The 16,999-nt window shown below is 42.5% G+C and overlaps 1 long non-coding RNA gene across 1 annotated transcript in view; it reads left to right on the top strand.

Moving 5' to 3' along the window:
• Positions 1–16,999, top strand: part of LOC135110638 (uncharacterized) — a 59,550-nt gene that overhangs the window by 11,534 nt on the left and 31,017 nt on the right. The window lies entirely within an intron of this gene.

Genomic DNA, 16,999 nt, shown 5'->3' with positions numbered 1-16,999 from the left:
TTCTTCCTTTTTCTCCTCCACTATCTTCTTTCCCTGTTTTCTGTTTTATCTTTCGCTTATTCTTCCTTCACTCCTCTCTCTTCTCTATGTATCCATTTTTTTCCCTACAAATATTTGCTAATGTTTACGTTTTCTGTGTGTCACCATAACTTTCTTCCTTATTACTCTTTCCCTGCTTCCTATCCTCTCCTATCACTTTTTCCATCTTCACTCCTGCTATCTCTTCCTTTCCCTCCCTTTTTATCTTTCCCCTCTTAACTCCGTACTCTTTTTCTTTTGTTTGTGCCTATCATCTTAACTTCCTTACTGTACTTCACGTTCGTATTGTTTATTCCCTTTATTTCCCTTTTTTTTTTTTCTATTCTGTTTGTTTAAATTTTTCGACGTTTATCCTTTATGAGAAATTACTTACTGTTTTTCCTCTTTCCCCGCGTTGTTTTTCATGTCACTTTAACTTCAGTACTACCATGTTGCACTAAAATCCTTCGCTTAACAGAGAAACAACACTGTTCCTTCTCATCCACCCTTTTTCCCCCACATTTCTAACTGTTTTTAAACCGGTATCTAAAAAATAAATGAAAAAAAAGCGTAAAATGAAATAAACTCTTCTTTTCCTCCACTGTTTCTGCGTGTCCTCCTAACGCCTTCCCTTTAATTTCCTTCGCGTTCACCTGGCCGAGAAATGAGTCTGCGGTGATCTCTTTTGTCTGCATGTGGAGGCCGCCGCCGCTCATCTTTCCGCCTCCAACCTCTCGGCTCTAAAAAGGATGTCCTCTTGTGATGCTAGTTTTAATTTGTTGAGCTTATTTCCCTGTGTCTCGCGGGCTGGGGAGTCCGAGAGGGCGAATGGAGTCTAAAAGAGTTAGGAGAGTGAAAGGGAAGTGATGGACGGGTGAATGAGGTTTGGGAACTTGGTGGAAAGATAGGCTGTGAGATGAGAAGTGGATGAGGAACGGTTAGTTATGGGAGAGGGGTAGCTAGGCAGGGGAGGGTTAGAGGAAAGGTGGACTGATTTAGGTGGGCAGGCGGTAAAAGAGGAGGAATGGTAAAGAATATGAGTGGAATGGTCAGGGAAGGAGAGTGAGTGAGTATTGGAGGGAGGTCTAGAGGGTCAGGGGAAGGAGGCAGAGGAGTCAGGGTAGAGAAGAAGGGTATTGGAGGGAAAGTTTGTTCTCTCTCTCTCTCTCTCTCTCTCTCTCTCTCTCTCTCTCTCTCTCTCTCTCTCTCTCTCTCTCTCTCTCTCTCTCTCTCTCTCTCTCTCTCTCGCCACAGGAATCGAGGCTTATTTCCGTTGCTTCTTTTGCTCTGAATAATCCGACTTAATTCATTATTTTTTCACCGCCGTCAGTCTTCTGGTAATGATAAAAGTGTAGTGGGATCTTTATTTCTTTCAGATTCAAATTTCCTTTCTTCTTTTGGCAAATATAATTGTCTTGGAGCATCTACCATATTTCAAGATTAGTGTGTGTGTGTGTGTGTGTGTGTGTGTGTGTGTGTGTGTGTGTGTGTGTGTGTGTGTGTGTGTGTGTGTGTGTGTTCGTAGGCACATTTCAAGATATATAAACAATTAAATAGTGTCTGTATTATAAGAGGTACAGGCATATAATAAGTATAGATCATAGATATAGTAATATAATGAAAAAATGAAAGGTTAGTCAAGTGTGTGTGTTGGTAAGTTTGGTTTTCCGTGTCAGTGCAAGTTACAGTTGATGGAAGAGAGTCCCGCCTTTCAGAGAGGAGATAGCGAGGCGTCTCAGGTGAACACTGCGCCGGGATTACCTGTCACCCTTCCTCCGGCAATAGTGGAGACGAGCGACCAGGGAGGAAGAGTATATTGAGCTGTGAACTGATATCTGTTTACTCTCGCTTTCGCCCTTGTAAGAAATCCGACTCTCTCTCTCTCTCTCTCTCTCTCTCTCTCTCTCTCTCTCTCTCTCTCTCTCTCTCTCTCTCTCTCTCTCTCTCTCGTTTCGTCTCATTTCAGGGTGTTATTTCTCCTGAGGGAAATCTACAATCTGATATATTTTCCAGCAGCTAGAATTCACTGGCTGAGTTTCATGGTGTGTGTGTGTGTGTGTGTGTGTGTTGAGAAGTGTCCACTATGTGTCATCCGTCAAGAAGAATCACTCCATTTGTCATTCATCTTCCTCATATTTCATCCTCCCTATGAGTTATAACGTGCAACTCAGCTTCCGGTCACGCCTCACCTGCCGCGCCGAGACGTGAAGACCTTGAAACTTGCACGAAGGAATCTAAGAGAGGAAGTATTGGCGGAGGGAAAATGACAGCCATCCAGTGAAGAGAGTATAAAAACTGATGCCACTCATGCAGAAACTTTATTATTGATTGTTGTTATTTGTTTGAGAGAGAGAGAGAGAGAGAGAGAGAGAGAGAGAGAGAGAGAGAGAGAGAGAGAGAGAGAGAGAGAGAGAGAGAGAGAGAGAGAGAGAGCTACGCGTGCAACTTTTCCACCACAATATTCTCGTGACGCTCTTCTGCCCGCGTGTTATCTAATATCTCTCAGCTTGGACGTTTCCCCGAAGGCTGCCCCCCGACACCTCGTGTATCTGCAGGCTGCCTTTCTGGATTCCATTCGCCCTAAGACCCTCAGCTCACGCCCAGGCTTGTACATTTTCAGTAATGGCTAGTGACTTGCACATCCCGAGGCACGAGAGGAGCAGAAGGTAGTGTGCTGGGAGAATTAACACCAGAATTCTTCATCGTGAGATTTCCATAACGCTTTTAAAAGGACTTTTGTGATTGTCTCTTTTTTTTTTCCTCCTTTTTTTTTTCTTTCTCTCTCTCTCTCTCTACTACTCGTACATTCCAGAAACGTCCGGTTCTCTTAAACATTAGACCAGTTCCTAAATATTTAGTCGGTTTGGGAACGCTGGAATCAGATCCCCTCCAACTCCTGACACTCCGTCTTGACATTTTCCGCTTGGCCGGCAGGGGTCCCTCGATCCGCAGCCTCAGCGTCTTCCCAAGTTTTACTCAGGGCGTCACTTCCTCGTCTGTGAGAAGTGCCTTTGGCCATGATGTCTGCTGAACCCTTCATCCCGCGCAGCCCCCTTACAGTACAGGCGTCAGCACTAACAGCACCCGTGTTGGTATGCTGAGTGAAGCTGTGTGTCCTGCTCTCCGGTGTGGCCTCGTCTCCCTGAGGTGTCTTGAATTCTTTCTGTATTGTGTGTCAATGTTTGTTCTTTTCACGGTACCTACGCCTCGTCTGTACCACACATCAACGTTTTACTGTAATTTGAATATATACTTGAACCATTCATGATATCTTTACCAGAACATATATTTTATTTATTTTTTTCCAGGTTTAAGGTCAGTCAATAAAGTACCTATCTATCTATCTATCTGTCTATATATCTATCTGTGGCTACCTCGGGGGTTGACTGAGCTGCAAGCCAGCCCGCCAGCCTGTTATTTCCCGCCCGGACACCCTGTGGCAGTGTTCTCAGGGAAGATATTTTGCAAGGCATTTTTCCCTTGATATATTTCCTGTGCTGCCAGGAGGATTTGACGGCTGGACTTGTCATTTTATTCCATTTTAACGCTGGTGGTCATGTTTTAATCAACGAAACCTTTGTAATGTTAAGGAAATCCTCTCTGAATGATGTGGACTTTGAAACTTTGTGCTCATAAAGGACTTGTGTGTTTGTATGTGTGGAAATGTTGGAGTTTTGTTGATGTTTTTTTTTTTCTCGAGTAAGAATATTTTAATAAAGATAGAGTAACGTGAATCTCTCTCTCTCTCTCTCTCTCTCTCTCTCTCTCTCTCTCTCCTCTCTCTCTCTCTCTCTCTCTCTCTCACTCTCTCTCTCTCTCTCTCTCTCTCTCTCTCTCTCTCTCTCTCTCTCTCTCTCTCCCTTTCTGTATGTATGAATGAAAAGGTCTTCTTAGAACTCAGCCCACGACAAGCATTCCTCCCGGTTCCCAGTAGCTCCCCTTGTTTATTAGGGAAAAATTACACTCAATCAAGCTGCCAATAAAACACGTAATATTTCACAACGATGGGCAAAGGACTCATTTAACTCCTGACGTATATGAAGGGGAGGATTTGTGAGCCTCTATTAATTGTGTACTGGGCACGTCACTGCATCATTCCCAGGCACACGCATCATTCCCGTCTGGTGAGCGTGTTATTGTTTGCGTGTATCTGTGCATCCGTCTGTCTGTGTGTCTGTGTATCGGTCACTCTAGGAGAAGCGTCGCGGAAAACAAGTTCATGGTAATGCTAACAAGTATGATTTCCCTCGCGTCCCTGCTCTTTCACTCCTCCCAGGCTTCTTCAGTCCCTCCCTCGCCTAACAGGAAGCAGATTTTTATGTTCCCTGCCATCACACACACACACACACACACACACACACACACACACACACACACACACACACACACACACGAAACAGCAGGTATTTTTCCACTCACGAGGACGAGATATACTGAAATATTTACATCTGAAAAATAGTATAAATGAATTACGCTTGTTTTATGTATTTTCTTACTTTATTTATTTATTTATTTTTAGTGTAAGATTTAGCTTGTTTGGACTCGCACTTAAGAGTTCCCGGGTTCGAATCCTGGGCAGGGCGGGGATAAATTAAGTTTGTCTCCCTTCACGTCGCATCTCACGTTCATTGAGCAGTGAGTATGAACTGGAGAGAGGTAGCGGTGGTGTGGTCGCCTTGCTATCCCTGAAGGAGCATAAAGAGAGCATTTCTGTCCTCTTGCTTTGTGTGTGTGTGTGTGTGTGTGTGTGTAGTTGCTTTGTTAACTATCTATTCTATATCCAGAAGGTGAGGCTTAAAATTATTACTCTTATTGCTATTACTATTTTTATCCTGCGGTGTGAATGAGTGTGAATGTGGAAGTCGTGTGCCTCGTGTTGGTTACCGCCCTTTTTTGCGGGAGGCAGCCTTGGTTGGTATATATATATATATATATATATATATATATATATATATATATATATATATATATATATATATATATATATATATATGTATGTGTCTATGAATTTCTATTATTATCTTCATCATCTGTTTGCTGTTGTAGATTCGAATTTTTTTTCCGGAGCATCAGAAAAGATATACTTCCTGCGTGGTGGTGCTGCTGCTGTGGGTGTGGCGGGGCAGTGGGAGGTGGGAGTGGGAGATGGGCGGGGCGAGGCTTGGGGGAGGTGGTGTATCTCATTAAAGGGCTTGGCCACGCACAGGCACGCTCCCCGCCCTCAGGAGAACATGTAACACACACACACACACACACACACACACACACACACACACACACACACACACACACACACACACAACGAACATCTACCCACTCATTCACCTTCTCTCTCTCTCTCTCTCTCTCTCTCTCTCTCTCTCTCTCTCTCTCTCTCTCTCTCTCTCTCTCTCTCTCTCTCTCTCTCTCTCTCTCTCTCTCTCTCATGGAAATCTCGTGAACAGTAATAAGAAAAGTAGATAATGATAATAGTAATGATAATGATGATAACAGTAACCATCACCATCATTTTCAGCAATCTTAAGTGTGGAACCGGTTTTCATCGTCAGCATTTCCCTCTCCTTACCACGTCTTCGCTTCTCGTGCAAGACATCCCCATTAATGTCGTCAGTAATGGCCTCGCGAAGACTGCCTGCCGACTAGACGCTCTGCCGGGGCCTGGTGACCTCGGCAGCGTGTCCACCAGGCGAAGAGGCATGCACGTCAACCCAGGGGGAAGCGAGGCGGGCGCTGAGTAATGAAATATCCTCTTCCTCCTTCTTCTTCTCCTTCTTCTCTTCGTTCTCTTCGTCCTCATCAAATCATTCTTCTCTGTTGTTGTTGTTGTTGTTGTTGTTGTCGCTGTCGTACTTCTCCTTCTCCTTCCTCTATCCTCCATCTTCCTCCTTCTCCTTCTCCTCCTCCTCTTCCTCGGCAATGAAAAGCAGTGTTTCCAAAAAAGATTTACTTGCGATCGGGTTCATAACGCTTCGTCACTACATCCCGATTACTTTTAAAACACTTTACTGGAAGATATTGTGGTTGTCAAGGGTGTTTTTATCCTCCTACCGATAGTTCAACAAAGGTTCTGCTCCATCAGTGGGAAGAACACCCATGAGAACACGACCGATCTCTGAAGCCTTTGAAAATAAGAGAGCCCGCCAGAAGTGCCTCAAAATTCCGGAGTTTCAGTGAGATGGAAGGGTAAAGACACAGTTTCCGTGTAGGTCATTAAAGCACATCGTTAGTTTAGGTCTCTGAATTGCGTTACATCCTCCCCTGCGCATGTATTTAAAGGGAAACCAACCAGGAAGTGTGTGCTTGCGTGCGGGTGTGTGTGTGTGTGTGTGTGTGTGTGTTACCTGTTCGTCTGTCCAAACTAACCTCTTCCGGCAGATTGACTTTCATGACTTCTCTTCACCGTCTTCCCTCTCTCACCCTCCTCTCGCCCACCCCCTCCTCTCGCCCTTCCTCTCCCTCCCCCTTCGCCTCTTGGCTTCTTGGAGACTCTCTTGATTAACTTAACTGCTGATGCTGCTTGTTACTGGCCTGAGGTTTGTTGAGGCACTACTGGTTTCACTTTCTTCCGTGTTGTTTAAATAGAGGCTGATTATGTAGTTTCGTGAGCTTGCGTTTCTCTCTCTCTCTCTCTCTCTCTCTCTCTCTCTCTCTCTCTCTCTCTCTCTCTCTCTCTCTCTCTCTCTCGCTCTCGCTTTCGCTCTCTGTAAAGTTCATGAACCGCAAAACACTATTACACTCTACGTACGTTTCTCCACACATTTTTATTTTTAACAGGAATTCACTTACCTAAAGCACTGTGTTAACCGGGTACATACTTTTATCGTAACCCCCAACACTTTCTATATTGTATACCGCGCCTTCCTGCAACATTTTCCTTCCCCCTCTACTCCCCCCTCTCCATCGCTCCATCCCCCCTCCCCCAGGCGGCGCTACACAACACCTCTCCCTGCTTTTTTTGTTTTTCACAGTTACACAGTTTCATGCGCCACATCTGGGTGTTGAAGGCACCTGGTCTTGGTAACTCCTTGGACCATCACCATTTCCCTTCCCTGCACCTTGGGATTTCTCGGGCGTGTCTTTCTCACCTGTCTCCTTAACTTGTCTTCACTTGTCTTCTGCCTCCCACACCTGTTCTCCTCACTTGTCCCTGTCCTCATTCTTTCATTTCCCCACCTAACCCATAAATCTTGCTGTTCCACTAACCCGTATCCTTCTCGTCCTTCTGTCGCATCTTCCACCCTCCTCCTCCTCCTCCACCTATCCTCAGATCCTCCATTCTTCACCTCCTGACACTTTTAGTTTACATCGACGCACTTAAGAGGAAAGAGAAAGGAACGCTTCACTTAACTGCACTTGTTATCTAATATTTTTCCTTCCTGCGTCGTTCAGCTTTGTCCGTCAAATCGTTTTCTGTTGTTTGTATCTCGTGAAATGAAACCTAAAACTAAGATAAATGTGAAGAAAAGTTATAGTTTGATAAAAGTCGCTCCAGGAAGTAAGATGAGAGGGAGAAGAAGAGTTCCAGAACAAACAGAGGCCATTGAGTTTTCGTAGCGAGGCGATGCTCTCCCGCGGTGAAGAAGTTAAAGTTTCAGCAAGTAGTTAAAGAAAGAGAGCCAGACGGTTGATGTGGGCACCTGTAAAAAGAAGAAAAACAAGTACTAAGTTAGACATTTCTCATCACGGACTTCTACAGAAAATAAGAGACTGCAGTACAAAAATAAATGTATAAAAAGTCGTTATGGATTATAGGGAAAAAGTTGTCTAACAGTGAAAGGGTTAAGAATATTGGTCCTGATTCTCTACCATTGGCGAAACACGACGATGGATGCGCAGCTGGATGTTTTGAGATTCCTGTACCTGGCGCTTTGTCTCATTACCTGACTAATTAACGGAGATTGCCGGACAAGGCCATTATTTACAAATTAATTAATACTTGTACCTGCTCTCCTTCATATTAACTGCTTGTCTTATGTTCCCTTGCCTTTTTTTTTTTATCTTTTTTTCCTTTATCTGCCTCTTTTATTTATTTCATACCATCTCATTAACTCCTTCGTAATATCTATACTTCCTCTCCTTTATGTCTTTGTTTACTTACATTTTGCTTTCATATACCCATTTAACAATATATTAATCTCTACTTCCCACGTGCCTTCATATCAACTGCCCATTTGCCTTTACTTGTATATGTTAATTTGATCAGGGTCTTTCACAAATGCCATCCCCAAACAAAACGGCAAATGCAGGCACACTGTGAAGTGCGTGGCGAGGTGAACACTGTGCATGCTAATGAAAACTAAACCTTTATCTGGGCAGCTCAGCGAACCTTTAGGAAAAAAGGCATAAAAAAAAAAGAAATGGCAAAAAATCACCATGAACTCTGAATGACAGTTTAAATCCCCAATACCTTTTCTTCTGCAAAATAAAGAACGAAAGGGCGATTTGATAGGCTGATTTCTTTATTCTTTATTTTTTGAGGGACTGGGTGGCTGTTATTCGTTTTCCTCCTCATTTCCCCGCTGAAGAAAACACTCTAGGATTATTAGATGGCACCGCTCTTGACGTCACGGGGCAAATAAGGGTAAATGGAATTGACCTTAATAGGGAGAACATGTGATGGAGAATATGTGCCGGGACAGGGTGAGAGAGTGACGGGGACTCTGTAGGACGGGGGAGTGGCAGGGTATGTGTGTGTGATGGGAAGGAGGGATGGGGACTTGTGATGGGGATGAAGGGACGGAGAGACGAGGATGATATGGTTCGGTAGTATATTCAGGTAATATTTTGTGAGGGTAATGATGTTAGTAGTGGGGAAAAAATGATTTGGTTTTATGTATACTTGTTAATCTTTTTTTTCTTTATTATTGTTATTATTACTATTACTACTACTATTACTACTACTACTACTACTACTACTACTACTACTACTACTACTACTACTACTACTACTACTACTGCTGCTGCTCATTATCACTATCCTCATTTTTATTGCTGCTGGTTCTGGTAATTCTTTTCATTATAACGCTAGTACTTCTGTAGAAGAGTCAAGTTTTCTTCACAGCAAAGCAAAAGAATAATTTCACGATATGCTGTCCTGTTTTTCCCGAGCTGCAGCGATGGCCTCGGTGAGCGCGTCCTCTCTAAAGTCCTCACGTGGACCCATCTGAGTGCATTCTTGTCCTTAGCTTGATTGGTCTTGTTTGCCGCGTCCCTTCCCCTTCGAAAAGCTCCTTGCGTGACGTCATCCTTCCTCGCCTCTGCTGCTGGGGAAAGAACACGGAGGAGTTGATGTACGAAAGGGGATTCGAGGTTAAGAGAACAGATTGATGATGCAAAAGATATGTGAGTGAATTGCAAGCTGAATTTTATATAACTATACCGTTTTCTTTGTTTATTTGATACATTTATTTATTGTTGTTCATTTATTTATTTATTTTTTCGTGGATACAACAAAAATTTAGTACAAGAAAGATAAGGTAACGTACAATGATTTTATTTTGCTGTAGCTATACTAAAAAAACGTATAACGAAATACATCCAAAACTACATACAATACATAACCACAATATTTTTTCCCAATACAACAAAAGTGCTCAGAAGTATGACTGAAATACAGTAAGGAAAACTATACTTCGTTCACGCTACAACGAATTTCAAAAGCGTGACTGAAATACGAGAAGAAACATGATATTTTCAGTTACCCTTGCCTTGCCTCCCTTATGTATGATGCAAACACTTGTACAGTTTTATCCGGGAACTGCCAAGGGATCACACAGCCATCCATCCTCTCCGTGTACAGCTCACCTGGTCCACTCTTGCGTCATGACACCGAAGAGGGACTGAACTCAATGGGCGGCAGAGGGACAGGTGAGATACAACCCGATCCCTCACCTGTCCTCTTCCACGCGCCCTCACCTGTTCCCTCGCATCGCACACCTGTATTTCTTTGCCCTCTTCCATTACCTCCTTCACTTCTTCCCCTGCTGGTTTTTCGTGGGTGTTTACGAACTTACTAATGAGTTTACGTAATAACTTAATAAAAAAGACACTTCGCCGCTCCCTTAAAAAAAGGAAGTGGGAGAATTTTTAAATGGAATGTCAATTAAGCTCCACAGGTGTCTCGATACTCGCCTTTTAAATTGATTGAGAAGTATGGAAGACTGGAAATGGAAGACTGATGAATAGCGTAAAAAAAAAAAAGTTGTTGAAAAGACTCATTTGATAGTAGCTTTCCAATAAATAAATAAATGATAGAAGAGTTCGGGAAAGAAAGACCAATTTAGTCGCTCAGATGTCCTCATACTCGCCCTTCTTTTTAAACGAACTTGAGTCGCTGGAAAATAAGTGAGTAAAAGAAAAGAACGAGATGTTTTTTTTTAATATATATATAACTGTGTGTCTATTATATAATTGTATGTGTTCTCTGTCAGCGGGGGACGGATGGAGTGTTTTGGGTTGCTGTCGTTGTAGTTGCGCTACTTAAGTTAGCATAATAACTGTGAAAGCCATTATCATTGTTATTATTACTATTGTTAGTATTTTGCATGTGAGAGTCAAAGGCACAAAAAACTACAATAGAAAAATAGAGAGAAAGAAAAAAGACTAATCTGTATCATGTAGTTTTGTCATGGAATAGTTATACACACACACACACACACACACACACACACACACACACACACACGAAAGAAAAAATAAAATATCCCTCACCGTTAGCTAAATATAAATTCCTGCATTACACTCCACAGTTTGCAGGTCACCGGCTCGACGCGCGACCCACAATACGAGGCATAAACACACACACATAAACACGCAAATAAAAAATAACAAAAATAATCGTGAAATTCGCCCGCCGCAATGAATGAGGGGAAACAAAAACACATCACCAAGAGTTGACTGTTCGCAGCGTCATCACAACAAATTGATTACAACGAACACAGGAGCGGGATTACGTTGTGGTGTATGTACAGTCTCTCTCTCTCTCTCTCTCTCTCTCTCTCTCTCTCTCTCTCTCTCTCTCTCTCTCTCTCTCTCTCTCTCTCTCTCTCTCTCTCTCTCTCTCTCTCTCTCTGCTTCATTATAGATGCTAGCAGCTCCCCCTTGCCTCATGCAGAACGTCGAGTGAGGTGGGAGGAAGAGTGGTAGTAGTAGTAGTAGTAGTAGTAGTAGTAGTAGTAGTAGTAGTAGTAGTGGTGGTGGTGGTGGGATCTTATGATTGGAATAGGAGGAGGAGGAGGAAAAAGAAGAACAAGATGATCAAGAACAAGAACAACAAGGAAGAACAAGCAACACCAACACCACCACAGCCACCAACATCAACATCAACAAGGACACAAGAACAACACCAAGCCAATAATTTAAGCACTGTGACGTAACTGTAGAGAGAAAGGGGAAGGCGAAAGCTTGTGAAATAGGACTCCAGTAAGTAGCAATTCAAAGTAAAGGGAGGGGAAAGACTGTGAGTGAGAGGAGGAGTACGATGGGGGTGTAAATTGGGTGTAAATGGGTGTTCGAGAATGTCTAGGGTCAGGAGAGGGTGTAGATTGGGGTGTGGGGGGAGGGAAGAGGTGTTGGGTACAGGTAGGAGAGTGGTAGCCGAGTTAATATCTACATAAAGTTTGCATATGAATTGAGTTGCCAGATGTCACGAGAGAGAGAGAGAGAGAGAGAGAGAGAGAGAGAGAGGAGGAGAGAGAGAGAGAGGAGAGAGAGAGAGGAGAGAGAGAGGGGAGGGGAAAATATGTCAGTTTGCAAAACGAACGATGATAAATGACAAGTGCATACAGAGAGAGAGAGAGAGAGAGAGAGAGAGAGGAGAGAGAGAGAGAGGAGAGAGAGAGAGAGAGAGAGAGAGAGAGAGAGAGAGATTGTATTTAGCACTTCAATCCTATATACACTTTTAATGGCTGCACCGCTTTTTATTTTACTCTATACAGTCCACTCAGTTTTTTTTTTTTATCTTTATTTCCCAGCCATGTTTTAATCAGTTATTTATTCTTTTTTTTTTTTATTTTCACATGTCACGATAACTTAAGTCAAGTACAACGAATGCATGAATTTTGCTGGCTGCCTTTCTTTACCTGTTGAGGAATGACAGGTATTTGATATCGTGTGCGTGCGTGTGGTGTGAGAGAGAGAGAGAGAGAGAGAGAGAGAGAGAGAGAGAGGAGAGAGAGAGAGAGAGAGAGAGAGAGAGAGAGAGAGAGAGAGAGAGAGAGAGAGAAGCCCATATTCATAAACGGTTAGCTCTCTCACCAAGACTATTTCAAAGGCCCGCAGAGATGATTAGCCAGGTTGTCAAGACTGTTTCTCTAGTTAATAATGTAGAAATCTTGTTAGTCTGTCACAGGGACCATAAAAACACCCTTAAATACCCGTGTAACGTCATCTAAAGCCTTTTGAAAGTAGTGAAGGTGTTTCAGAATATGGTCCACCGGGGCTTGGCTCAGTGGCACTCCACCGCGGCACTGGACGAGCGTGATGCTTGTATTGCTGGCACTGCTAAATCCCACTCCTACTATTGCGCCTCTTTTTTATATACTCGTATATATTTTTTTTTCTTTCTGTATCTAGAGCAACGATTTTTGTCTTGTAACATCTATTCTGAAAACTGACCTATTTTGAAATATTTACCTTTTTTTTTTTTTTTGCCATGGTTGTTTGTATTCACTCACTAATAACTGCACTGAAAACCCTGATATTTTGATGATTTTTACCTTTTTTCGCGTGTATGCGTATTATGTTTGCTTATCATCTCATACCGCTGTGGCCTTTGTAAATAGTCGGTTAAGAGAGAGCAAGGTGTTTCAGAGCACGGCGCCCTGTGTGTTGTCAGACCCCACGGTGGCTCGCTATATACAAGCATTTTTTATCGACCGGTTGGGCTCGCGTGTGAATTATTGGCCCCGCGAGACTCGATTTATGGCGCAGCTTCCCAGCTGAGTCATTTTATGCAACTATCGCCTCCCTCTCTCATTCCCTCCCTTCATCCCTCTCGCAATTCCCTCCCTATTTCCTCTCTCTCTCTCTCTCTCTCTCTCTCTCTCTCTCTCTCTCTCTCTCTCTCTCTCTCTCTCTCTCTCTCTCTCTCTCTCTCTCTCTCTCTCTCTCTCTCTCTGTTCTTCATTTATCCCTCCCTATTTCCTTTCCTCCCCTTTCTTGTTTACCTCTACACTTTGCATATTTTCCCTCTTCGCTCTCTTTTCCTCTTCCCTTACTTTCCTCATTCCCAGCCTTTATCCGTTCATTCATCTCTCTCTTCCTGCTTCCGTCCCCACTTGCTTCTATGTTCTCTAGTTCTTAAGTTATTCTCGCCTTCCCCCTCCTCTTCTTTGTGCTTATCTTTCGCTTCATGCCTCACTACCTCCCCTCCCCCCTTCCCTCGCTGTTCTTTTTACCTCATCCCTGACTTCTTGTCCTCATCTATACACTCGTACTTACCAAACACTCCTTATTTTTCCCTTCCCTTCCCTTATTTTCTTATCTCCTCTCATATCTTTCCTTCCTCTCTCCTATCCTTTTCCCTTCTCTTTCCTGGATATCTCTCGTTCTCGTACCCTTCCTCTCTTTCATCCTTATCTCTTCCTCCTCCTCCTCCTCCTCCTCCACCCTCTTTCCTCTACATGACCTCTTCAGAATGCAAAAATATTCCACCCGTTTAGTAAGAGGAAATAAGGATTAGTGAGTATAAATATGACTTATGAATATGGAGGAGATGGAGGAAGAGGGGAAATAGGAAGCGAGGGGAAGGGAAAATGACGGGAGGAAGGGTGAGGGGTACGTGCTAGAGAGAGAGAGAGAGAGAGAGAGAGAGAGAGAGAGAGAGAGAGAGAGAGAGAGAGAGAGAGAGATGTGGAGGACTCACTCACATACTCCATAATTATCAGGTGTAAAAAAAAAATCCAAAACAAAAACAGTAGAAGAAAGAAAAATTGTTATATTTTTTATTGACACTTTTTTTTTTTTACACATTTCTCGAGTGCTTTCGTAATTCACCCCTCTCTCTCTCTCTCTCCCCCTCTCTCTCTCTCTCTCTCTCTCTCTCTCTCTCTCTCAGGTACGGCTTCCGGGAATTTAATGACCCGAGCACACTCTGACGGCGTGCGAAGGAAAAATGAAATGCGAAGATGAAAAAAAAACATGCAGCAAAGACCGTAAAATTATGACAGAGAGAGAGAGAGAGAGAGAGAGAGAGAGAGAGAGAGAGAGAGAGAGAGAGAGAGAGAGAGAGAGAGAGAGAGAGAGATGCTTTATGGCAGAGAAAGTTGAGCTGTTAAAGATGATGATAAGTGGTGAGAGTGAGGTGGCAGGATCGTGGTGAGACGGATGGGCGGTGCCAGGCCGGGACGTGGCCTTAGAGAAGTAGGATAGACTCTGCATCAGCCCAGTCCAGCTCCATAATGGTCGTGGTATAAGATTTTGTATTTTGACTTTTATTTCTTCACTGTGTAATTGAATTTTATACATGTGCTGTTTGTTTTGCTTTTTTTTAAGTTGAATGATTGTTGTAAAGCTTTTAATGTATAGTTATTGTAATTTGGATCTAAAAAAAATTGTATTATAATGTATCTATTAAGCAGAAAAGTACCTATGGTCAGTAAAGCCTTCTATCTATCTATATTTTTATCTATCTATGTCTCTATCTATCTATCTATCTATGAGCTCCCTTCTTGCTGTTCTTGGCCCTACACTAGTACTTGAAAAGCCACAGACCAACGAATGCATATAGAAAGGAAAGAATAAAGAGGAGAAAAAGAAGAAAAAATGGGATGTGAGCAGCAGGACAAGGAAGAAGGAAAAGGAAGAACCAACTTTGCAAACAAATATGCACAAGGACAAAAGGATTTTCATGACAACTTATGAAAGTTTTGAAAGGGCACCTTCCTGTTATCTTTTTTTCTTCCTTCCGGTGTCTTCCTCCTCTTCCGCCTCTTCCTCCTTCTCCTCCTCTTCTTCCTCTTCCTCCTCCTCCTCCTCCACTTCCTCCTCCTCCTCCTCCGTCCTTTGATCTCTATCTTTCTTTCGCTGTTCTCTTTGCTCTTTCTCATTCTCTTCTCTTTTCACTTTCATTTTTGTCGTGTTTGTTTTCTTCCTTTTTTTTTTTTTTCTTGCATTAACGTTCTCTTTTACTTGTCTTTTTCTCTGTCCCACCTCTCCCTTCTCCATCCAGTTTTTTTGCTTCTAACTCTGCTCCTCATCCCTTTCCCTCCTCTTACTTCTCCTGCTCCTCCTCCTGCTCCTCCTCCTCTAGTTTTTGTCAAGTCCCGTGGATTTAAGCTTTATTCTATGAGATAAAACAAATTGAAAAATGAAAACCCTTAGAGAGAGAGAGAGGGAGAGAGAGAGAGAGAGAGAGAGGAGTAACAAGAAAAGAAAGCAGTGGAAGAGGAGGAAGGAAAGATGAGGAGAGCTGAAAAAAAAAAAAAAAGAGATGCGTGAATTAGGTTAGGTAAAGTTAGATTAGATTAGGTTAGGTTAGGTAAGTAAGAAGGAGAAATTCGAGGATGGTGAGAAACTAAGGAGGAAGGAAGTGATGCCATAAGAACAAGGCGGTGAAGGGAGAGAAGAGAATATGAAGAGAATAAAGAGAAGTAATGCAGTGAAGCCAGCAGCAACATAGTCGTGTTCTCATTGCTCTTTCTAGCTGACCTCCCTCACATGTAAAGATAATAATAGGGAAACTAATGTCTCACTTTTGTATATCCAGAGGCTAATAATGTGTAGGTTAAATAGCGGTAGGAAATTTACAGTGTGTGTGTGTGTATGTGTGTGTGTGTGTGTGTGTGTGTGTGTGTGTGTGTGTGTGTGTGTGTGTGTGTGTAGGAAAGAGAAAGAAATGCAAGTCACTTCAAAACAGAGGAAATAAACAAAACTTGGAAATGGAAAAGGAGGGGGAAAAACAAACAAAAGTGGTAATGGATGGCAAGATGCAAAAGAAGGAAAGAAAAACAAACAAACAAACAAACAAACAAAAAAGTACCTGCATTTTCCCTTTGCTGGCACAGTAAGGGAAAAAAAAAAGAAAGGAAAGGAAAGAGAGAGAAAAAAAATCTTCCGCATCGTTCCTTTTAACCTAGAGAGACTTTTTTCCCTTCCTTTTTTTCCCCCTCTTTTTTTTCAACCCTTTCCTCCCTTGAAGTTTCCGCCTAGCAGTGAGATCCGACACGTCCCTGGCATGTTTTGTTTCCTTTGCGTTTCGTCTCGCAGTTTATTCACCGCCAGCAGGGAACTAGAGGAGGAAGAAGGAGGGAGAGGATAACTATAGAACAAAAAGAAAGAAAAATAGGAAAGAAAGAAAGGAAAGAAATAGAAAGTGATATCTAAAGGAAACGAAGAAAGGACTCGATGTAGAGGAAAAAATGATAATCGAAATAAGAACGTATAAAAAAGGAAACCAAAATAAGAAAAAGAAATGAGAAGGAAAGAACAGGAAGAAAAAAAGTGAGTATTGATGGATAAAATGAAGGAAAGAACGAGAGAAAGGGGAGCAATGAGAAAATAGAAAAAAATAAGAATGAGAAGGAAAGAATAGGAAGAAAAATGTGGGTATTAATAGATAAAATGAAAGGAAAGAACTGGAGAAAGGAAGCAATGAAAATAAAAAAAGAGGATAACCATAACACAATAAAAACGGAAAGGAGGAGGAAGGAAGAGAAAAGAATAATAGGAAGCTGAAAGTGGATATTAATGACTAAAGAGGAGGGAGAAAACCTATGAAAGAAGGAAGGAGAGAAGGAAGGAGTGAAGGAAGGAAGGTTTCACGTGGTCTGCTCCATAAATCATCCTTGTTTTGTTATTGACTGAGACTAATATTGTTTTGCCTCACCGCGCATTGTCCTCCCACACTCGCTGGCTCGTATTTTGAAACGGTTCGAGATTACCAGTATTTTTTCAAAGGCCACATAGATGATCACTCACGTTTTTCATGTGCATTTTTGTCATATTAACACTAGAATCTCAAAAAAAAAAGAAAAAAATCCTT

This window comes from Scylla paramamosain, chromosome 20 (genome assembly GCF_035594125.1).
Source record: "Scylla paramamosain isolate STU-SP2022 chromosome 20, ASM3559412v1, whole genome shotgun sequence".
Taxonomy (NCBI): domain Eukaryota; kingdom Metazoa; phylum Arthropoda; class Malacostraca; order Decapoda; family Portunidae; genus Scylla; species Scylla paramamosain.
The sequence above is the reverse complement of the archived record's forward strand: the minus strand, read 5'-3'. Positions and strand labels throughout refer to the sequence as shown.